Here is a 24,300-nt window from a genome sequence, read left to right on the forward strand (position 1 = left end):
TAGTACAGAGAGTCAGAGTAGAGGCAGTTAGAGGCAGGGATAACAAGAATTTATAAACAGATATTCGAGATCAAAGAAGATTTTGTAAAAAATAGAATTAGGAAATGAAAATAATAGTTCAGAAAAAATAAGGTGCAGTAAAAGTTAGGGAAATATAATTATTGATATAAACAACAGGTGGACTTACTTGGGCCAGCAGCAGAGCCCTCGGTAGAAGAGCGGTCCTGGCCCTGGGAGGCATCTTGTCCAGCTCCCGCCGAATCCTACTCCATCTTCTTGCCCCTGGGTGCTGATCATGTAAGATATAATAAAGAAAGAGACTAACATTGATGATTGGTGTCAAACAAATATAAAATTTAAAAAAACCGCTCAAAAAACATTTTTGGAAACAACAATTGCAATAAAATTGACATATCTAATCTGATTGACTGGTAGTATTGCAGGATTCCCGGACCGTCTAGTTATTGTTTATGAACACTAATCCAGTGTTCCATTCTGATTCCAGAATCCTACCTACCACCTGGCCCAGCCCACCTATTCCAGACGGGCCAATTGTTCACTAAGTCTGCATTTCCATTTATTTTAGTCCTTGAGTCCAAATGCATAGATGGAGGACGCATGCAACATTTTTGCATACACCAAATTGTTGGTTGGTTGCTGCTGATGTTCTGCTAAGTCTATTACTCACTCTCTAACAAACTACAAAAGTTTCTACTAAGGACTGGAGTAAGCAGCACTCAGCAGCACTTGATGTGACAGAGGATGCGTCACGCAGACTGCAAAAAAATTACCAACTAAATAATAATACTAAGTAACTAAACTACCTATTAATCCACCACTATCTTAGTGACAGGAGGACACAGGAAGGACTAGAGTCTCTCTAGCATTACCTGTGTCTAGAAGGATAACAATCATAGAAGATTTCTAAACATAATTTACCTGCAGTGTAAGCGCCGCATTCTTGCTATTCGGAAAGCAATTATATTCGCAATAACAGTAACACAAAGTCTACAGAATACACAATACTACTAGTATTATCTACTCACCAAGCCCCACGACCTCAACACATTGCAGGTCCAGCAGGTCCTGCTCCCGGTCTAAGATGTGTGACCACCGGTGGGTCAAGCTGGTTATGGGTGCGCCGGACCCCAGAGCAGGAAAATCACTGCCCGGCGCCTACTTGCCCACCGGCAGTGACGCTCCTGGGTAGCGTACCCATAGTCAGGCCTGCTGCCAAGGTCAAGGGGAGGTGATGTTGAACAAACAAAAACAAGTGTGGCTACCTCCACCTCAGTAAAAAGTAACCAGGCCTGCACACCTTCTGGGTGCACTCTGCCGCAAGGAAGGAGGCTCTTGGGTGCAGGTGCCTTTTCCTTCCCCTTAGACTTAGAGGAGCTGGAGGTAGCCTTAGTTCATGTGATATTTCCCCACAAACACTCAATCTGCGTTGCCGAGCATCAACAACATTTCGCGAGCACACGCAAACAAGCAACTCTGCATGCTCACTTAACTCCGCGTAGCGTTACAGAGTTTTTGTGCTACTATGCGTAGCCTTGCATAACGCGGCTACGCAAAGGCTTGGGACTGACTAACGGAGCAGAGGCACTTGCCAGAGCCCCAGCCACCACCATGACTGGACCACATGGGTCCGGGCAGCTGAGCGGCAATGGGAGCCGGCCAATAACCACTTCCACCCAGGACGTTGGGGCCACCTGGAAACACCAGTCACTTTTGAGATGGAGGAAAACGTCATAAAAACCCCATCAGAGACATGTGTCAATGGGGAGGCTATTCAACTACCAGCTATGGAGCATGAACTCTCCTGTAAAAAGCAGCTAAACTAGCCATACTAAAAATGTCCACACCAGCACCATTGTATCCTTATCATAGACCTCGACAATAAGAAGGTTAGGCTGCCACATAATTACGATTGGAGATACAAGTTTGGATGACAGATGCTACTACATGAGAGAAGTATGTATTGGGGGTTTTGGTGGACAGGGAATTGGTTGAACTGTTATGGAATTTGATTTGATTTCAGTTTTCAGGACACCCATTGTTACACACACATTTCGCACTTCCCTACACACTTTAAATGCATACTGCTGAGACCCAAAGCGAACTGAGCCTCCTGAAGCTTGTCGAGGCACCAAACTGCCTATCCTACTCCCACAAATTCACAGCATCCTTTTGCATAGGCCACCATGAATAGCATTACAGTACTGACATGGAACATGAACAGCCTCTTTGACAGTATTAAGAGAGGAGCTGGTCTGCATTTTCTTCATCGTCACTTTCACCAAGTTGTAATGCTACAAGAGACCCACCTGCTGGGCACTAATTGCATTTTCCTAATATAATATGTCTACAACAAGGTATATCATGATGGATTTGATCACAAATCCAGGGTAGTGGCAATCATGCTTCATAAATCACTGCCAACGTAATCTCTCGAGTCACCTGTGATGTCATGCGGAGATATGTGTTACTGGAAAGCTCACTAAATGGAACCCACTATAACTTGCTAAGGGCCAGATGTAGATAATCAGATTTTACCGATTCTTAAATACCGAATTTTACCGATTCGGTATTTAAAAATCGGTAATTGAGATGTAGATAAAAAATCGTAATTTTTTACCGAATCGGTAAAAATCGGTATTTGAATTTCGGAAAATACCGAATCGGTATTTACCGATCGGTATTTACTGATCGGTATGTCCAATGCATTCCTATGGGCCAAAATTCCCATAGGAATGCATTGGAAATACCGATCGGTAAATACCGATCGGTAAATACCGATCTGTAAATACCGATCGGTAATTTCCAATTCGGCCAGCAAACAAAAGTGAAACTTAACACAACAGCCAATCAGGTGCAACCACCCTTCCCCTTCCTGCCAGGAAGTGTGTACACAGGCAGCTGCAACTAATTAGAAGGTTCTGGAAAGGCAGTTGGAGCAGAGAGACTGGGAGCAGCAGCAGCAGCAGACAGAGCTTGTGAATTTAGAAAACTTTAAAATGGAAAGCAGCAGGGAAACTGAGCAGGCAGAAAGGAAAAGAAAGCTAAAATTCAGTAGTACTGAGCTACAGGTCCTTGTTGAGGAGGTGGTTAAGGTACACCACAGACTTTTTGGAAAACAGTCCCTCACTGTACCAGAATCAACAAAAAGGGATATATGGCTGGACATCTTAGATAAAGTCAATGCAGTGGGAGTGACCACCAGAGTCACTGAAGATTTAAAGAAGAGGTTCTATGACCTAAGGAGCCTCACAAAGAAAAAATTGGCTGATCGCCACAAACAGTCACAGAAAACAGGTGGAGGAAAAAACACTGCACCCCCCCTCACCGACCTGGAGGAGCTGGTAGCCACAACCCTGGAGGCTGAAAGTGTCCATGGACTGGGAGAAGTGGACAGCTCGGCAAAATCTGCAAAACAAAAAGGTAAGATGCATGCACAGCAATCCCCCTCCCACCCCCATCCATCCCTCACCCCTTGCAGCTAAGTTACCCCAGTCCCATGGTGTCTGTGCAAAACTGTAGCAATGCATCATGGTACACGTAGTCAGTGAGTGAAAGACCATGTCACACAGCACTGTAACCAACAAGTAATTTAAATGATTGCAGACAAAATGAAGGGCAGGCAGCATGTACAAAGTGCAATGTTACATGTTTAATTGTAGTGGCTGTGACACATTTGCACCTAGCTGATATGTGCTCATATGTCCACAGGTCACACATCCAGAAGGCAGTCCGAGGAGGCAGAAGGCACGGCACCCCAGAGGGATGACAGTCGGGATCCAGGGCCCAGTGCATCCCAGGACACAGGTGTTCCGAGTGGGCAGCCACCCTCCCAAGAAACAGACATCATTGAGGAAATGCAGGGCTCCCCAATTCCTTCACAGTCACCACTATTGGTCTCATCACCAGAAATGCCTGCATCCCTTGAAGTAGTAACACCTGTTGCACACCCTAGCAGGAGGCATGCCGTTTCCCCACTGCTGGAAATGGAGATAGGTGCTGAGGAAATGGTGGGTGAAGACTCACAGAACTTGTCTCAAGCTGACATCACTGCCACACTGCAGCCCAGCACAGAGCCTGTAGCACCTACCACCAGAAGGCGCACAGTACAAGGAAGGGGTCTAGGTGCACGTGGGGAGGGGACCAGTGTCTTCCAAGGCCTGGAGGGGTCCATGGTCAGGATTCAGAGGATGCAGGGCAAGGGCATCATGGCCTGTCAAAGACAAATGAGAAACCTGAACATTAACATGCAGGAAATTGGCAAGGGCATAAAAGAGCTGGTGGAAGTCAACAAGTGCATGGCAACAGGCATACAGCAACTGTGCACTAAACTTGACTCTGAAATTGCTGCAAGGTGCAGGGACAAGCAGCGAGCAGAGAAATCCATACACCGCCTGGCAACAGCCACATCCCTGCTATGCAGGCGTAGCATCAATAGTCAGGAAGTCCTGACTAATAATAGCAACCAGTTGACAAGGGGCATAGCTGGAATGACTGGTGCGCTGGAGGCCCTACTCAATGCACAAAGTGCACAAAGTTCTGCTCTTGACGTGCCGGAGAGTGAAGCTAGCACCAGTAGGAGCAGCACAGCTAGCCCCCATGGCGTAGAGCCAAGGAGGAGCACCAGGCGACAGGGTGAGGCTACAGGCCAAACGCCCAGTGAACAGGCTGAGCAACAGACACCTGCCAGTGCAACGCGTGGCCGAAAATGAACAGTTGTAACTATGGCCTACTGCCATTGGACATTTGAATCATAGTTGATAAAGTTTTATTTGCACATTTGTGCCATTTAAACCTGCCTAGTGACAATGTACAACTACGGTGGGTGAATTCAAGGCCTGTCTGAGTGTGTTTGCTCACTGTGAGCATTGCTGTCAAATGCTTACTGTTGCACTTTTGTTCTTTAACATATCATAAAATATCTAATTAAACAGAAGCTTGTGCTTTCACTATTTCTCAGTGTCTTCACTTACTCAAATAGTTGCGTGTTATGTCATCACGTCTGTATCTGCCATCACTTGGTGTTGACACTCCAGCAGCTTCTCTTTCATGCACAGCATTGTCGTCGTCGTGATCCTCATAGTCAGTTAACTCCACCTCAGTCCCCTTCTTAACAGCCAGATTGTGCAACATAGCACAGGCAGCAATAATCGTACAGCAGGTGATGGGGGTATACTGCCTTGCACCTCCGCTCTTGTGCAAGCATCTAAACCTGCTTTTCCAGATACCAAATGTTCTCTCAACAACATTGCGTGTGCGCTTGTGTGCCCGGTTGTATCTCCTTTGGCTGGGTGTTGAGGGGTTGAGGTAGGGGGTGAGTATGAATGAGCGGAGGGCATATGCACTGTATCCTAAAATGAAAAGGAAATAATTTACTCACATGCATACATGTACTGCTTATTGCAATAGGTGTAATAGGTGTTGCACACCGTGTCTTACCTAGGAGGTAGCTTTCACCAAATTCCCCTGCAGTCAGCCGTGCATAGATGCCACTGTTCTGAAATATATATGAATCATGGGTACTTCCCGGGAATTTTGCAACTAGGTCTGTGATGTAGTGCTTTGCATTGCAAATCACCTGCACGTTGATGGTGTGGCTTGACTTCCTATTGCGGTAAATGTATTCTGTGGCAGCAGGGGGACAAATGGGGATGTGCGTGCCATCAATGCATCCGATGATATGGGAAAATCTTGCCATCTGGTAGAAGTCCGATTTGGTTTGAACCAGTTCAGCATGTGGATGGAAAAGAAATGTAATGGTCCATCCTATGTAACATGGCGTCAAGGAAATTGCGAAAAAACCTTGAGAGGCTGCTCTGGCTCACCCCTCCCACCGCAGCAACCACACTCTGGTAGCTCCCTGACGCCAGCAGGTGAATGCTGCACAGCACCTGTACATGTGTTGGAATTGCATGTGCCCTTGGGGTGGGGTGCTCCAGCAGTGGTTTTAGGTCCCTGATGAGCTCCATGATGGTGTCTGGAGCCAACCTGTACCTTTGCAGTATCTCTTCCTCTGTGAGCATGAACAGGGTCACCCTCTGCCTGTAAACCTGCTCCTGTCTCAGCCATTCCCTCTCTCCTTCCTCCTGTAGCCGTAGCCATCTTGCAATGACATAAAATGCCGCCATTTTGCAAACAGAATTGCATTTTGGGTCCATTTTTATAGGCTGCACCTGGTTACCACCTGATTTGAATCCATGGTAAATACCGACTCTTAAATACCGATTTTGGGGCAAAATCGGTATTTCAGAGCCTCCCTACATCTCAAACTTCAATTTTAACTATTCTTAATTACCGAATCGGTATTTTACCGATCGGTAAGTTTACCGATCGGTAACTTTACCGATCGGTAACTTTACCGATCGGTAATTTCTCCAATTCGGTATTTTACCGATCGGTAATTTTACCGAATCGGTAAATTTACCGATTCGGCCTATTTTCAATCACCTACATACCGATCGCTCAATACCGGACGGTAACGGCCGAAATTCAGTATTTTCGGGCGTTACCGACCGGTAAAAGCCTATCTACATCTGGCCCTAGTGTCTATTTTACCCCTACACTGTGTGACACCACACTAATAACACTCAGGGATCTTAAATTATCTCTTACCCCTGACACAACGCTTATGTGGGGGACTTTAACAATATTCAGAGCCCTCTTTAATCTTTGCATAACCCAGAACTAAGACCAGAGATGGAAGTGTTTGACCAACTGGGAGATTAGCCGTGGGTTATGCAAGGTATGGAACCCCAGTGTAGGGGAGCCCACATGCATGCCTCAGCAGCACATGGCTCTTTATCCCTTATTGACCTCTTCTTGCTACCATCTCTAGAATTCTTCACACACACAAGACTCATATCCTTGCATAAGACATCTTGGATCATGCACCGGTTATGCTCCACATGGAGAATCAGAGAGGGGAAGGGAAGAAACAGATATGGCGCCTTAGGCCTGGTATTCTCCAAGATAGATCATTCCCCCTGACTTGACAGGCCAATTGAAGGCTTTCTTGTATGTCAATCAGGGAATGGTGGACTTGCTGGGGATAGTCTGGGGGGCATGCAAGGCAACTATGCATGGTAACGTGTGCTCCTATACCAGGGGCAAGTCCTGCCAGGCACGAGTCTAGGTGTCACAGATGGAAAGGTCTATTTTATGCCTAGACAGTAGACACCGGGACGACTTGACTGAACTGCATAGGGGGCAACTGGATGTAGAGAGTGCAACCCTGCAACAAGTATGTTATGATGAAGTCCGTTGAAACTGAGAGGCTTCAACTAGACACAAATATGAATGAAGAGATAAATCTGGTAAGCTCCTCCACCAACTCACAACATTAAGAGCTGGAATCCCGGGCTAGCCAACCACGAAGGCGGTCGGCTACTGCTAGAGCTCCGGCACCTACCCGGGGAATTCTGCTGTCATTGGGTGTCTGCGATGGCCCAGCCTTGTCCAGAGGAGCGGGGACTGCCGCTGGAATTATGATCTGAGCTCGGGGCTCTCTCGTCGGACTCGAGATGGTGGCGGCGAGGCGGAGACCGGAGCGGGGCCTGCTACGGCGTCCCGCATGTTGAAGCCAGGCGTTGGAGTGCAGGCGAAAGCTGGCGAGACTGGGCCTGGCCTTGCCAGAGGTTGCTGAATGGAGTCCCTGGCGTGCGCGGCTGCTCCGATGATTATGCTGCTCGGGGAGATGACAGGGCTGCGTCTACTCCTGTAAGCCTGCAGGATCGGGACGTGGACCGGCCTGCAGCGGAGGGAGTTCACCGGGTTGCCCGACTCGGTTGTGAGGCCGGACCTCTATGGAGGGATTGCTTTCTGCCCAGAGGCGGCTGGAGGCTGGAGGCTGGAGGCCGTCCGAGGCCTGGACGAGGATCTTCAAGACCGAGGGGGACAGCGGAGCACCCTGTGTGTGGTGAGCATGGGGGGTGCCCTCCGGGCCCCCCCTCCTTTCCCTCCCCCCTCTCCTGATGTGGAGACAGTGCTGCAGCGTGCAACAAGGACAAGGGGTACATCAAGTGAACAGTGGCAATTGATTTCCTGGCCTGATTGACTCTTAAGACCCAGGGGCTGTTGGGGAGAAGCCTGAGGCTGTCAGGGAGCCTACCTGCAGTGGAAGAGCCGACAAGATAGATGGTAGTGAATAAAGGTGCAGCTGCGAGGCCCCCCTCATGGTTCTAACCTGCAGCTGGTGAATGATGTTGGTGCTGTGGCTTGCTGCAATGCTTTGAGGTGGATGTGGCACAAGTGGGACTGCCTGATCTTTACATCAACCCACTGAGGAGTAGTGGGAAGTGAGCAGCTCAAGATGGCATGTGGCTCTATAGAGTGACCTTCCCCCCAGTCCCATTGCTGATTCTAGGGAACGCACGTATCTCGTTTTCTGTGCAGTGCGGACTGGCACTGTGAGAGAGGCTGATACTACAAAAAGGAGTGAGGTGCCATTGCCCTTGACGTTAGAGCGGGTAGACCCCCCTGTGCACTTTACCCGTTCATCTTGTAACTTCCTTTTCCTGCTGGGGTTGTTTTGCGGCCCTCCCCCTCTCTTTGGCGTGGTGCTGTTGGAGATACCGGAGGGCGGCTGTCCTGACTGGGGGCTCCTTCAGGGGCAGTTGCTTGACTACCCACGTGCCCGCTCTCTGGTGATGGACCGGGCCTATCCTCCTGGCGACATGGTTCAGAAGGGAGCAAAGGGGACGGAATGTCAGTGGGACCCTGAGGCGACACGTGCTGCGATGGGCGCTGGGGACGGACGGACCCCGCCTGGGACTGTAGAGACTGTTATGGTCGGGGACCAACCGACCGACAAATTGGACTTGATCCTGACGTGGATCAGAGAGTCCAGATCTGCGATGGAACAACAGCTGGAGGCTCTCACTACCAACTTGTCTCTCCTGAAGGTGGATAACGGAAAGCTTGCAGACATGGTAAAGGATCAGGGCCTTGTTCTTGCTGATCTTACACTAACGGTGGCAGAACACTCTTCCTCCATACAACAACTTCAACAACAGGTTACTTCATTGCTGGATCGGGTGGAGGATGTGGAGGGAAGAAACTGACGCAATAACGTACGCTTCATAGGTCTGCCGGAACGCAGCGAGGGGCCACGTGCAGCGGACTTTATGGAGCAACGATTCCGGGACCTTGTAGCCACGGAGGGATTGGCATTGTACTTCTGTGTGGAGAGGGCGCACAGGCTCCCAACCGGAAGGCCTAGGCCGGCCGGCCGCCATGTCCGATGATAGTCAAGATCCGCAATTATCGGGATAGAGATGTCTTGTTGCAGAAAGCCCGTGAGAAGTCCCTCATTCAATATGATAATCATCGAGTTTCCTTGTACCCGGACTATACAATGATGGTCCAGAAGCAACGCTCAGCATACCAGGAGGTGAAGGGGAAGCTCCAGAAGGCTCAGCTTAAGTACGCACTCCTCTTCCCTGCCCGACTGAAGGTCATTCATGATAAGAAAATGCACTTTTTTGAAAGTCCCTCGGATGTTGAAGAATGGCAGGAGATGATGGGTATTGGTGAGAGCCAGGGCTCCACGCAGGAGCGATCCGGCCAGGGTTCAAGCGCTGATTTAGGACAGAAGGAAGGAGGATGTCCTAGGTCCAGTAGAAGGGAGGACCGGTCTGGTCCATCGCGGGAACAACAGAAAAGAGACAAGCTGGGAGCAGTGGCGATGGTTGGTGCTTTCCGTGAGGACATGGGGAAAATTGTGACAGACTCAGAAGACAGCACAGTCCATTCTGAATCCGACCACAGTGCGATCCTGTTTCCCACTATTACTCCTCGAGCTGCTGATGATCTACTAGGCAACTGATGACACTGACTGACCTAAATGATGTACAAATGCAGAGTTGGGGCTTCTAATATCCTTTATGAAGTATAGGCTGGCTATTGTTGTAACTGCTCTTTCTGGTTCCTCGAGGCCTGTGGTGCTGGAGAAATGGTTTGTCGGGTTGGGGTGGGGAGGGGAACAGGTCTGAGGTCTGTCCTTTAGCCCTAGACGTGGACTGCGAACCGGGATGTGCCCGGCCTTCACAGGACTGCTTATTCTCTCTGAGGCCATGTCTCGCTCTCCTGCTACCAGTTTATCCAACATCCTTAGCCCCGGGATGGTATGCTGCCGAACCAGCGGTGCTAGATATAGACAGTACAATGACTTCCTCAGTGCTTGGCCACCCCCCGTTGGCGAATGCACCAAAATCTGGCTCTATGTGTTTGCAATTCTAATGTTGGGCCCAGCACTGTTCTCATGCTGTGCCAAGTTTGTTTTATGTTCAGATTTGATTTTAGGGTATGGGGTCTCCTGGTCGCTTCAGTGAAAGATAGGGCGGGGAAACTACAGCACCCCCTTCACCCGTTAGATGATGACCATGGCTGACACTACAGGGTCATACAAATTTCTTACCTGGAATGTGCGAGGATTGGGAGCGACTCAGAAACGACATCGTATCCATGCATTCCTCCTGAGACACCATACACAGATAGCATTTCTTCAGGAATCCCACCTTACGACAGCAGAATCGCAGAAATTGCAGAAAAATTGGAGGGGCACTATTCATTCTACGACTTACTCTGCATTTTCCAGGGGAGCGACTACATGGGTCCGTCATGGGACACCATTTGTGGAGATTGAGAGGAGGGTGGACGATCAGGGCGATATGTCTTGGTGAAAGGCACATTAGATGGGGCATTGATAATATTAGGAAGCATATATGCCCCAAACTGTGATCAGGACAGGTTCTTACACAAAGTGGGTTTGGCACTGTCTGACTGGGTCAGGATCCCCTGGATTCTCGGTGGAGACTGGAATGCGGTATTGGATTTGGGTCTGGACAGGTCGCACCCCCCCCTTCAAGCTGCTGGGGTGACCAAGTTGGCTGATCATTTTGTTTCTTAGGTGGAGGGCTGAATGTTGTCTGATGCATGTCGTGGATTATACCCCACACATAAGGAATATTCCTTCAATTCCCCGTTACACAATTTACACACCAGAATTGACCGGTTCCTTTGTTCATGATCAATAGTCACCAAAGTAGAGACCTCAGAGTATCTGGCCAAAACGCTCTCCGATCACAGTCCATTTTCTCTCACACTCTTCTGGGGTAAGGTACCGACCCCGGTGCCTACCTGGAGACTTAATCCATTGCTCCTAGAGGACTCCCCTTTTCGAGCTTCGTTGTCTGATGCAATTACTGATTATTTTGTAGAAAATTGAGGCTCTGCCTCCTCGAACCTGGTGGTCTGGGACGCCATGGAAGTCGTGATCAGAGGGGCAGCAATAGGGCAGCTGGTGTGGGCCAGACAGGAGGTGCATAAGAAACTATGTGAGGTAGAGGCCCGTTTGAAGGTATTAGAACGGGAGGCGAGCCTAGATCCTGGGAGGAAGGGAGATCTACAGACAGGATATATTGAACATGCTGAGGTGTTAGAAACATTACGACTGATAGATTATAAAGAATATTTACAGTGACAACACAATGAGGCTGACAAGGTCGGTACTTTACTAGCCCGGTTGATACGTGATCAACCAGATCCACCGATCATAACTCACATTTATAACCCAGCAGGTACCCTAGTGTGTACGCAAGCGGAGGTCAATCTGGCCTTCCATGACCATTTATGAGCTCTCTATGTGCCCAATGGTTTGAGGGTCCGGTTACACAGCACGATATAAGGGCAGCGATCAAGAGTCTGATTCGTAATAAAGCACCCGACATGGACGGGCTCCAGTAGAGTTTTATTCCACCTACTCGGACATCCTCGTGCCGGTACTTGAGATGGTGTACAGGGAGGCGTATGAGGTGGGCTATTTGCCGGAATTGACTATGCAGGCGCTGGTGACCTCTGTACCTAAGCCCGGCAGGGATATGTTAGAATTGGATAATTATAGTCCTCTCTCCTTGCTATCTACGGAATATAAGATCCTTAGTAAGGCTCTGGCCATGCGTCTGCAGCCTCATCTTGCTACCCTTATACACCAAGACCAATGCGGTTCCTTCCAGAGTGCAGCACGTCCCTGAACACGCGCAGACTGCATGCATTAATGACGGCTGCGCCTCCGGACTTCCCACGGGCAGGTTGCATAGCATTGGATTTAAAACAAGCGTTTGTTTCTCTATCGTGGCCTTTCATGTTCGAATCATTGAAACGCTTCGGCTTACCTGATGCCCTCCTGCGTTGGATACGATTGCTATATACTAACCCCACGGCTAGGGCGCGTACAGGCCGGCATATATCTGAACACTACCAGGTGTAAAGGGTCACTCATCAGGGGTGTCCCCTGTCCCCGATGTTATTTGTTCTGGCTTTGGAGCCGCTCGTCTTGGCACTTAGAAACACCATGAGCCACAGGGGCATCCCTGTAGGTGGCACATGCCACCTGATATCCATCTACGCGGACGATATCCTATTGTATCTGCGGGATTTGGAGGCAGATCACACTGTGATTTTTGACATCTTTCAGCGATTCGAAATGGTGTCGGGTCTAGCGATTAACCCAGGTAAAACCATTGGTTACTTCTTTCAGGAGGGACTGCAGTCTACCCACATAGAATTTGGCCGGCATCCGATCCCGGTGGCCCAGGCTTTCTTTAGATACTTAGGCATACAGGTATATAGATCACCGGAGGACCAAATAGACTGCAACATCAAACGGGCCATTACACGGTCCTGAGGAAATGTGGGATTTTGGACCTCGTTGCTCTTGTCAGTCATGGGTAGAATTGCTATTTCAAAAATGATTATGCTTTCCCGCCTATTGTATCATTTTGTGAATATCCCACTGCTCCTCCCCCAATCTATTTTTGATGCAATAAATACTCTCTTGATCAGCCTTATATGGGGTACTGGTCGGAGGCGAATGAGTCTGCGTAAACTCCAGTTGGGTACTAAGGCGGGAGTACTTGGTGTTCCAGATTTTAGAGGAGTTTTTTATGCCAGCCAACTTCAATGGCTCTCCTATTGGACAGCAGACAGGAACCTACACGAGATAGATTTCACAAGAAATCGTATCGACCGGGGGGAACTCCATTCCTTATTATTACCGAGAGCCCGGATTCCTCTGGACTGCTCCTCTCGCCTGCACACGGCCTTGATATGCTGGAAAAAAGCCTTATCGTACACTTCCGTAGTTCCGCCATACGCGCCGAACATTCCCTTGCTGGGTGCTCCGACACCGCAGGGTAGACTTACACGACAGGCGTTACGTCTCTGTACGGACACCGGGATAGAGGACGTAGGTGCTTTCTTTGGCGATGAGTCACTGTTAGATCATGAAACCTTTATGCGGATTACCGGGGCACCTCCGGGATTGTACTTGTTGCACGCCACAGTCACTCGCTACATACGACACACATGGGCACCATTACGACTCAAACTCGCTCAACACGAACTGGTTTATTCATTGTACTACATGGGAGCAGGAGGACACCTTGTACGCTGGCTATATACAGGGATTAGGGAGCTTGCAGCTACTTTACTTATGACCCTTAGGAGGACCTGGGCTCAAGATTCTGACACGGAATTAACTGATAAGGCATGGCAGCTGATATTGGAGCACTAAAAAAGAGTATCACGTAACGCTAAATTTAAGTTTATACAAGCGATGGTGCTTCATAGGGCATACTTCACTCCCTAGCGGCTTCATCGGATGTTTCGGGACTCCCCACATTGCTGCCCCCGTTGTCAAGGGGATGAGGCCAACTTTATCCCCATGATATGGTCCTGTCCCCGTATACGGAGCTATGGGATCGACCTTTGTCAGATGCTCCATGAAGTGATGCAATTACCGGTTCCGGTTGAAGCCCTCTACTGCCTAATAGGATTACGCAAACGATCTAAGACACTAAAAGTTAAGTTAACATTTCTAGACTTGGCTTTCATTCTGGCGATCAGGAATATACCAATGAGATGGAAGTCCCCCAGGCCCCCTAGGTAAACCGCATGGCAGAGAGACCTAGTGCAATAGAGCCGAGCGGAGGGTGCGGCCCTACGGAGGGAGGAGGAGAAAGGTCATAGGAAGCAACCCATAGCGATGGACTGGGAAGTGATGATGCTAGAGGTAGAGGGATTTGATTTTTTGATCCCCTCTCAGGTGGCTGAATCCCTAAAGATGGTGTGAGGTGGAAAGATTAAGCTGGGTGTGAACCCCGTGCTCATGACAGAGCACGTGATGGTGGCACCCTGAAATGGCGGATCGACGGTCTCCGTCGATCGCCTCGATGGAGCTGCCCGAACAACTGGGAAGCGACCAGGAAAGGGTGGGACTGGGAAGGGGGGATTGTTGGGGTGGGATGTTCTTATATTTTGAGAAAATAATGATGTACCTATGGAAGACCTATACCGAATTGGTTGTGTATGAAACAGACCTCTTATGATGGGGATGATTATTCTGTTCTTCTTGGATTTATGAAGCGTGGTGGGAGATTCCGAACATAGATATCTCCCATATGTGTTGTAAGGGAGTAAATCGAAGAATTGACTGAGATGTGTACATTTCATTGTGTGAGAAAATTTTGCTCTGCAGTCACTAATAAAGTGTTGAAAGAAAGAAAAAAGATCTGGAATCCCGAGTTGTGCCCAGTGTCCTGCATGAGGATGGGACGTGAGTTTTTTCCTGGACCTGAAATAGCCTCCACATTTCCGATTGCTACGGCCTCCTATATGCTGAACTGAAACATCCTGCATGGCAGATGCAAGCTCTGGTTATTGCAGATATTCCCTTACCAAGACCCACCCTGAGGAGCAGGAGATGCTGGTACCTCGAGACCCTCTGGAAATAGCCAGGGTGGTGCCCCTAGCCTGGAGGGCACCATTGCGATGGACAGGTTGGGACCACAGGGTGATGATGGAAAGTCCCGTTTGGACAAGTAGATGGCTGAACCAGGTGTCAGAGCTGAAGGGTTCAAGAGCTAGGAAAGAATGGGGGTGTCAAAACTGGGCGATTTGTGGGAGGCAACTACATGAAATCCTTTCTCACCCTTCAAAGTGAATTCTCTGTCCACATATCCCAATTTTACCATTAACTGCAACTCAGACACTCCCTAGTGGACCACTAGGAGGCCATTGATGCACCACCAGGAATATAACCCCCTGGAAGCACGGATACTACTGAGCCCACTGGATAGGGGGGCATCTCACAGATATACGGAGCCCTTGTTAATCACTCACCTTGGAGCCTAACAGGGCTGACTACGTTCTGAGAGGGCTGGTTGGGTCCTCTCGAGAGGATGGAATGGGGAGAAGGATGTATGGCACCATGCACCCTGACAATATCAGCTAGATTATGTCTCATCCAACTGAATTACTTGCACTGTACAAACTTTACACCTAGATGGCTGTGGAAGGCAAAGAGACTCTTGGAACCCACCTGCACTAAGTGTCTGGAAGGTTTGGTAGATTACTTTCACACAGTGTGGGGATGCCCTCCTATTCAGTGATACTTGCTTGTCATCATCCAAACACATACTGAGGTATTCGATCAGCAGATTGAGGCCTCTCGTAAAGGTGTTTTACTAGGGATACTCAATGAGATGGGAGGCCCCAGACGCAAACAAATCCTGGTGGGACTGGGAATGCTATTAGCAACAAGAGACATAGCAAAATACTGGAAGAAGCACCCCCACTGAGAGAATGGTGTTTGGGCATGAATCACTGTGCAAAACTGGAGGAACCTATTTACATAGCACAATGTTGCCCAGAAACAGGCTAAGGTAGGGGGAAAATGATAGTCATATTATGGACTGGGAGGAAATTGTGATTTAGGGGGATGGTGACGAATAGCTGTGCATAGGGATTTATGTGGTTATGTGATGAGGATTCCCTGTGAGGACCTGCAATGGGTGTGTATTATTTATATGTTTGAAAAAAAATAACATTTTATTATTAAACAACACATATGTCAGGTCTGCCAATGCATACTGTCTGTGCAATTTTAAACTGCCATTTTGACCTCCCCATAAAAACCTTTGTCCAGACCTAAACCTTTGATTTTAATAAATATCAGTAGGATACGCCATAAACAGCCCATTGGACAGGTGCAGTGTATTTAAAAGTTATGACATGTATTTTTTACTTTTACATGTCCTGATAGTGAATAACTCAACTCCATTTTTCAGTACTGCGAGGCCTACCTCTCCTATAGTATAACATTGTGTTACTTTATTAAATGTAATAAGTGAGAAGGTTCAATTGGGAGGAGGTAGGAGAGTTGCTTTTGGCCTCAAGAGAATTGTAATTTGAATCCCTATTTAATGGTAAAGTTGGATTTTAGGTCACAGTTCTTTAAATGCCCCTTTTAGAATGTTGGCATTTTGGTCCTAACTATTTGGAGCTTGCAGCTTGTATTCTGTGCTCAATGACTAGGTGAAGCTGGCAGTTGGCTTGGTATTGTTCCTAGACAGTTAGACAAAGGGAGAGTAGGTGATGGCAAGATGGGCCATTTCTGACTTAATATGGGGGCAGAGTTGTCCCGTACCATACGTCATTGCATATGTTATGTTATGTTACGTTATGTTATGTTATTTTGATTTGTATAGCGTGCTACTCACCCCAGAGTGTATCCAGGCACTTCTACAGGTGTGTAGGTTTGTAATCCCAAAGGTGCTTATACGGAGAGCCAGGTCTTCAGGTTCTTGCAGAAGTCAAGAAGTGAGGCGGAGGCTCTGATGACTTTTCACTTCAGACAAAATGGGGTCAGGGCAGGGAGGCAGGAAATTCCAGACATCTCTGTAGGGGGAGGACTCTAAGAATGCCTCATACTTCAAAGCAGGCACCAGGTATAAATAGTAGTCCCTCTGACCCTACTCTTCAGTAAACATCTGCACCTATGTAAGACTCCGATAGACTGCAACTCTGCTGTCCTGCTGCCTGAGATAGAAGAACTGGACCTGCATTTTGAACCCAGGACCACCAGCATCACTTTAAGGGATAGTTGTCTTGCCTAATCAGAGCCTCAGGGACAGAAAACGCTCCAACCACCTTGGACCCTACACCTGGACTCAGCCTGCTGTGAGTCCTGCACCACAAATGGTGCAACCCCAGTCCTAGACCCTTAGAAGGGGCCCTGAAGGTACCTGGCCAGTTCAGCTGTAATCTTTGAGCAAAACATATACAGAGCAATGTTTTTCTGTGCAGCTCCATATGGGAACTGCCACGGTGTGACACATCCCCGAAGCAGGACCCCATAGCTCTTCAGAACCGCCACTGAGTGATGCCACCTTGATGCAGGACCTTGCATCCCAGCCTCGCAGATCCTCAAAACACTCCTGCATGCTGCTTCCTTGATGAAGGAACTTGCATCTCAATCTGCACCTCATCGGAACCACCGCTGCCAAACGCACCCTCAAAGCGAGATATCGCAATGCTCTGCAACCAGGATTTAAGGTACTGTGCTTAACTTGGTCCTTGTATCTGGCCTGAACTTCATCGTTGTTAACCAACGTTTGTGGCTTTGTCCTGGTCCGGAGCGACCAGATAAACACTTTTGAACACTCCTTTTACCTGAACCTTTAAAATTGCATATCTCCTATTCAACTAATTGGACTTCTTTTCTTTAGTCTCAAATAATGTATGACATTTTCCTCTATTTTTCAAAATTTGTGTGGGATTTTTCTTGTGTTGAGGGGGTTGGACCCCTCCTCAAGCAGCAACCACAATTCTTCTCAGGGAGATGATGCAAGCAAACCCTAAATTAACTTGTGATCAGCCCTCGGATAGCCTGGCACAGAACAACCAGGCTTAACTCAGAGGCAATGTGTAAAATATTTCAAACATTAACAGAGTGAAAACACACCATAAAAGGGTCCCAGACCTGTTTAGGAAAGTAAAATCATTTTAATATTTAAACAAGACCAAAATAACAAAAATCTAATCAGTAGAACTGGAGGTATTCAATTAGAACGATTTAGTAAAAATAGCGTAAAAAAGAACAAAGCGCCATCTGTGGATATCTGGTTGTGCCGAACCAGGAGAAGGTCACAAGTTCAGGGCATATGTGAAGGAGCGCAGGCCGGCTACAGGGACCCAGTTAGTTCCACTAAAGAAATTACCTGAAATCCTGGTTTGTAGAGTGTGGTGCAGGTCCACATCAAAGATGAATCATGCAGCTGAAGAGATGCTTTGGCTCCGAGATGCGGCATGGCTGCACTGCAAGGTTCTGCATTGTCATCAAGGATCTCATCAATTAGGGCTTGCGATGTAAAGTCCAGCATCGGGGATGTGTTGGGCAGTTGGGGCGATGCATACATTCTGAGGAGCTGTGAGGTTGTAATCCAGAGTCTGGACTGTGATGCAGAGTCTTGCGTTGTCGTTGAGGCTACTGTTGATGATGGATGCAAGGGCCTGCATCATGAATGTGTCACTCACCGGCGGTTCCGAAGAGTCTGAGTGCTGCAAAGGCAATGCAGGTCTTTGTGATGGGTCCAATCTACACAGCAGCGACAATGAACCAGTTATGCTGTGGGTTATGCTGGCAGCAGAGGAAATGCGTCAGTTTTGCTGGATCCACATAGGCTGGTAGAGCACTTAAAGCCCACTCCCATGGGTCCAGGACTGGGATGGCACCACTTGGCAGGGTAGACTCACAGATGGCAGTGTTCAGGTGCAGGGTCAAGATTCTTGTAGCCTTCTGTCCCAGAGGCCCTGGTAAGGAGGCCAACCAACTACCCCTTGGAGTCACTATTGGGTCCTGGGTTCAACAGATGCACGTCCAGTCCTTCTGAACCAGGCAAGAAAGCAGGAGGCAGCAGGTCTTAACAGCAGCTCAGCAAGGTAATAGTCCAGCAGGGCAATAGTCCAGCAAAGTGGCAGTCCTTCAGTAGCACAGCAATCATTCTTCCTGGTAGAGATTCTAAAGGTAAAGAATTGTACTGAAGAGGTGGTGTCTGAGGCCCAATATTTATACTCAGTTGTGTCTTTGGAGTAGGAAGAAGCTTCCAGAGGTTTCCCTATGACGTTTCTAGGCATCCTACCTTCTCTGTCCTGGCTCCAGACTAACTACAGGGGTTATGCAGCCTTTTGTGTGGGGGTAGGACAGAGTTTATTCAAGTGTAAGTAGTGCTGTGCTTCGCTTTACCCTCCTATCCTTCATTACGATTCCAAAAACACCAAACATGAACTGGTTACCTGCTCCCATTTGGAAATTATAGCTTTTTAAATGGAATAAGGTAACTCTAATGCTATCCCATGCTTGAGGTAGGCCTTGCAGTAGTGAAAAACTCATTTAAGAGGTTTTCACTACCAGGACATGTAAAACCTAAAGGTACATATTCTACTTTCTAAGAATATTGCACCTTGCCCACTGGTATGTCTTGGGCCTAAGTTAGGGATGCCAGATGTGTAATAAAAAGAAACGTTTTGGCCTGGCAAAAGGATTACTTTGTCAGATCGAATAGACAGTTTAAAAACTGCACATACAGGCTATAAAGGGAGACATGTTTAAAGGGCTACTTAAGTGGGTGATACAATAAGTGTAGCATTTCATTTACCAGCCCTGGATACATGTAGTACCACTTTACTGGGGACTTATACGTCAGCCAATGGTTTCAGAAGTGTGCCTATACACGTTAGCACTGGTCTGGATTGAAAACATGTGCCAAGCCCCAAAGGCAGCAAAAAAAGAGATCTACAAAAATAGAACGGAAGCCTAACAATTTGGGGGAAGACCACCCTATGGCTGAAAGATCTAACACGTGCCCCCCCAGCTCTAAGGTGGGAGAACTACCCAACTTCCTGGGAGTTCTCATCATTAAGGCAGAAGAACCTGAAAAAAAACATCAGCGTTGGCATGGTCTGGCTCAGTTCAGTTTCCACTGTAAAGTCCACTCCCTATAGGGAGATGGACCACCTCAGCTGTTTCAGATTTTCACTCCTCATTGGCATTAGCCATCTAAAGGGCCTGTGGTCTGTCTGAGCCCTGAAGTAAGTCCCAAATGTGTATGGTCTAAGCTTCTTCAGTGCCAATACCACAGCAAAGGCCTTTGTTTCAACCCACTCCACCTCTGTTCCCATTGAAGTAACCTGTTGCTAATGAAGACTACCGGTGAGTGTAGACCCCCCTCATTTAACTGTGCTAAGACAGCACCTACACCATGCTCTGAAGATTTTTTGGCACTATAAATTCATTTGAGAGGTCAGGAGCCTTGAGTACAGGTGCTGTACACATTGCCTCCATGAGAGTGTCAAAGGCTTTCTGGCAGACCTCTGTCCAGATCACCTTTTTGGGCTGCTTTTTAGAAGTCCACTCTGTTAAGGGGGCAACAATGGTGCTTATCAAACCTCCTATAGTATCATGTGAGGCCCAGGAAGGCCCTCACCTCAGTCTGTGTTTTAGGGGGTTGCCACAATCATTTCAATCTTAGCCTGGAGGGGCTGGCCCTTGCCTCACCCACTATGTGGCCCAGATATACCACAGACCCCTACCCTTTCTGGCACTTACTGGCTTTGGTTGTCAGGCCTGCCTGCTGCAGGACTTGAAATACCTCCTGGAGGTGGTATAGGTGTACCTCTCAGCTGGAACTGAAGTTATATATGGCTTCGGTGTGATTTTCATCCATTCTTTGCTCTATCTATTTTGCTGACAATAAATCTGTCTACTTTACACCTGCTAAACAGGACTAAAGTGCCTTCACTCCCACTTTAAACATGTTTAAATGGGATTACCCCTGATTGACCTGTGGCCTGTTGCATATATTGTTCATTCCACATAGTTGGCATTTAAAATATGGTTCAGACCTATCATTTGTAACCTGACAGCAGCTGCCTAAACACCTGCCATCAAATTTGTCAACATAGATTTTTTGACAGAAATAGGCCTAGGCGTAAAATTTTGCTCTGTCCGCGGAGTTTTTCCCACTCTACTCCACATTCTGTATAGCGTGCTGACTTCTGAAAACCTCTGCTCCAACTCGATTGATCTCGCCAACATAAGTTTGTTGAGCTCAAGCAAGGAAAATCTTACTCCAGACAACCTCCGGGTGAGATTTCTCAACGCAGGTGGTCACAGATGGCCGCTACCACTCGCATTGAGAAACTTTTAGTTTGCGTTGAGGAAGCTGCTGCTCGAGTCGAACATCTAGTCGAGCAGCAGAAAGAAGCAGCATCCTCTCGCACTGCACATGGTGCTGTTTGTACTGATACAACCTGGGGATAAACACCCGATGCTAAAAATAAGCACAACCTAACGCACTTCCTTGCTTGCGGAAATCCGCATAGCATGGCTGAGCTTTTGGGCCACTTCACTTCTGAGCCTAAAAAATGTCATAGCACAAACTATAACCTTTAACCTGCAACTTTTGACAGAAAACTACAAGAACAGTGTTGTATCCTGACTCTAATGTTATTCTTGCCCTGCCAGTCATTCAACGTATATTTTTTCATAGTTATTACAAATCAGATTCATGGATGAAGACAGATTTAAATCAAATTTAGCAAAAGTAACTTTTAAAAAGATATTTTTTTACCAGTCTATAGCTGCAGAGGTCTAATTTGCATTAGCCTGCCAGTACCTTCCCAACCTGTGCTTGCACTGATTGAAGAATTTAAACTGCTACAGCTAATTCCTGTCAGCTTAGCAAGAACAGTTGGAGTGGACTGTGGAGCTTCATTAACTTGAAAGGGACAGAAGTGAAGCTTGCTCATTCATAGTTTAGTTTAATGGGAAACCTATGGAAGGGAAGATGTGTTTTCCACAGGCCGACTTAGACAAGGCTGTCTCTGAGTCTAGTTGGAGGGAAACTACTCCTAGAACCAATTTCAAGTACATACAGGTGAGGAAGATTTTAATCTCCCTTGCCATACTTATGGGTGGGCACAAGGGCACTGCACAGAGGAGGAACGGTTTCCACATCTTGGATTTTATTAAAGAAGTGCACTTTATGCAGCAGGACAAAGAGGAACTGCTGAAAAAGTGGGTATGGTTGCCCTAGAAAACGTTTACCCCATTGGTTAGTGAGAGAACAGAAGTCACTCAGAACCACTGGCTAGTGCAAATCATAAACGTGGCACCCTTAGGAAACCTCCTCAAATTTGATTCTGGACCTGCAGAAGAGCAGAAGAGCAGAAGTGGACTGGACTCTGCTTGCTATAAACTAAGAGGAGCCCTAAAGGTCTGGTTCTTCTTTCTCTTGTACCCAGAACAAAGAAGTTAGCTCCAGTGGTCAGTTGGCAAACCTCATGTGTGGCCAACTCAAGAAGCTAGAAGAGGCCCTTAAATGGCCAGCTGATCAGTGCCAGCTGGATCTAAAATAGACCCTGCTGGTGGCCTCCGCTGGAGTGAGTCCTGGTCCCTAACTGTTGTTCCTGAGGTCTTTGAGCCTGATAAGAGACTCAGTGATGCTGCTCCAGAAGCCCTTAAATGAATTCATGGACTCGATTTCAATGCAATGTTTTCAGATACAGCTACAGGTGTGCCCCACTCAATTATTTTGAGTTCCATAAAAAATACAAAGTCAGAAGGTAAAATCTTTGACCGAAATGAACACACTCTATGTATCCAACCAGTGCTCCTTCAAAGTTAGCTGGAAATTGTGCCTATGTCTGATTTTAGTGCATCGATAGACTATAATTGCCTGAAATTAAAAACCTTTATGCCTGATTTATATCTTTACAACAAAATAGAAATGCCAATACTGATATTTTAGTTAGTATATTTTTTCAACCATAAAAAGTCACTTGATCAAAAAATGGGAAATGCTATTTAATAGCTGTTTTATTATACAAACATAGAATTTAAAGAGTACATTAATTTTGACATTCAATCTGTACTGTCAGAGAACAGAAACTTTTTCTATACAGAATGAAAAGGAGAAAGTAGTTGGACACAAACCAGGGCAATAAAATCAACCATACAATCATCAGTCAATCATATCACAGTCATACCACAAACATGCATACATTCAAAATAACAATACTAAACCTAGATGGGATAAAGAATAAACCAATAGGTTAAGTATTCGGTCTGCTGGCTGAATGGAAATGTAAGTATTTACAATTATTTACACCATACATTAATTTGTATTAGAATCCATTGAGTTATAGTAACTAAACATTGATCAGTGTGTAAATCACAAAACCAAGTGTAGCCACAAATCAACACTAAGGCAATGGACAGATGGAAGCAGACGCTCGAGAAGAGGGGAGCCTACGCGTTTCAAATCCCTATGGTTCTGAAGGGATTCTCATCAGGGCCAGATTACTCTGCAAGGAAAAGAAAGAAAAGAACCTATGTACACAGTTTTTTTCAAAAAAAAATTCTTTGAAAACAGAACCAAAACGAGCACTACAACGCCCAAGAAGACCTCTGCTTACCAACAAGGAGCATATATCCAAAGGGAGCAGATCGAAAAGTGGAAGATAGTGAATCACCTATAGACATCAATCCAAAGACACAAACAGATAAACAGGAAAGAATATATCAGCTCTTGTTTTGTATTCTAGGATGCCATATGCACAAACATTATGAGCAACTGTTTATTTGCAAATGCTCGTAAGGCGGGTACCTGTGGGATGATTGATCTTGTGTCCTTGCTTGTAAATGGTGAGGGGGGGTGGCTGTCCTGTAAGTGGAAACACTTAATTAAAACGGGACCGCATAGGGGGCGAGCATTTGTTCAAGGGCAAACACAAAAAGCCTCTTACCCGATTAGAGATGGAGCACTCTTGAAGAGGGTTCGTTTCGTTTGCACCGTCAGCGCTGAGGGAATTTGCTGGAATCAGGCTGAAGCGAAAATAAGGGGTAAGTAATAGGCAAAAGATTCAAGACGGTTTTTTTTTAAGGGGAGATGAGCAGAAAACATGTGTTTGCTTACCGGAGTCGGCAGTCCGTTACTGCTTGACACAATCCGACGGCGTTTCAGAAGGCGCTGCTTACTCGCGCATGCGCTGAGCCTGTGATTAGGGAATGCAGTGTCTTCTTTTACAATTGAGACGCTGGTTGCATGGGCATGCGCAAAGGTGAAATGCGCTCTCAGTTACCATGCGGTAGGAGGACAGGGGTGGTACTACAGGTGAAATCAATAGATAGTGTCGATTCTGATGGAAGTCCATTTATTGGCTGAGGAAACTCGTAGTTTGAGAAATAACTTACAAGGACAATGAAGCTTAACCAGGCATATGTGGGGGGGGAACAGATAAAAGAAATGGTGGCATTTTCGTTTGTTGGTTTGGAGCCATTGGGTAAAATAGATAGTATGCCGGCGTGAGTGAACTTACAGTGTGGAAACTGAAGGTTTCTTAAAGTTTGTAAATTTCCGATAATTCATTCAGTCCCCTTACGGC

The sequence above is a fragment of the Lissotriton helveticus genome, chromosome 6, assembly GCF_964261635.1.
Source record: "Lissotriton helveticus chromosome 6, aLisHel1.1, whole genome shotgun sequence".
In the NCBI taxonomy this organism is placed as follows: domain Eukaryota; kingdom Metazoa; phylum Chordata; class Amphibia; order Caudata; family Salamandridae; genus Lissotriton; species Lissotriton helveticus.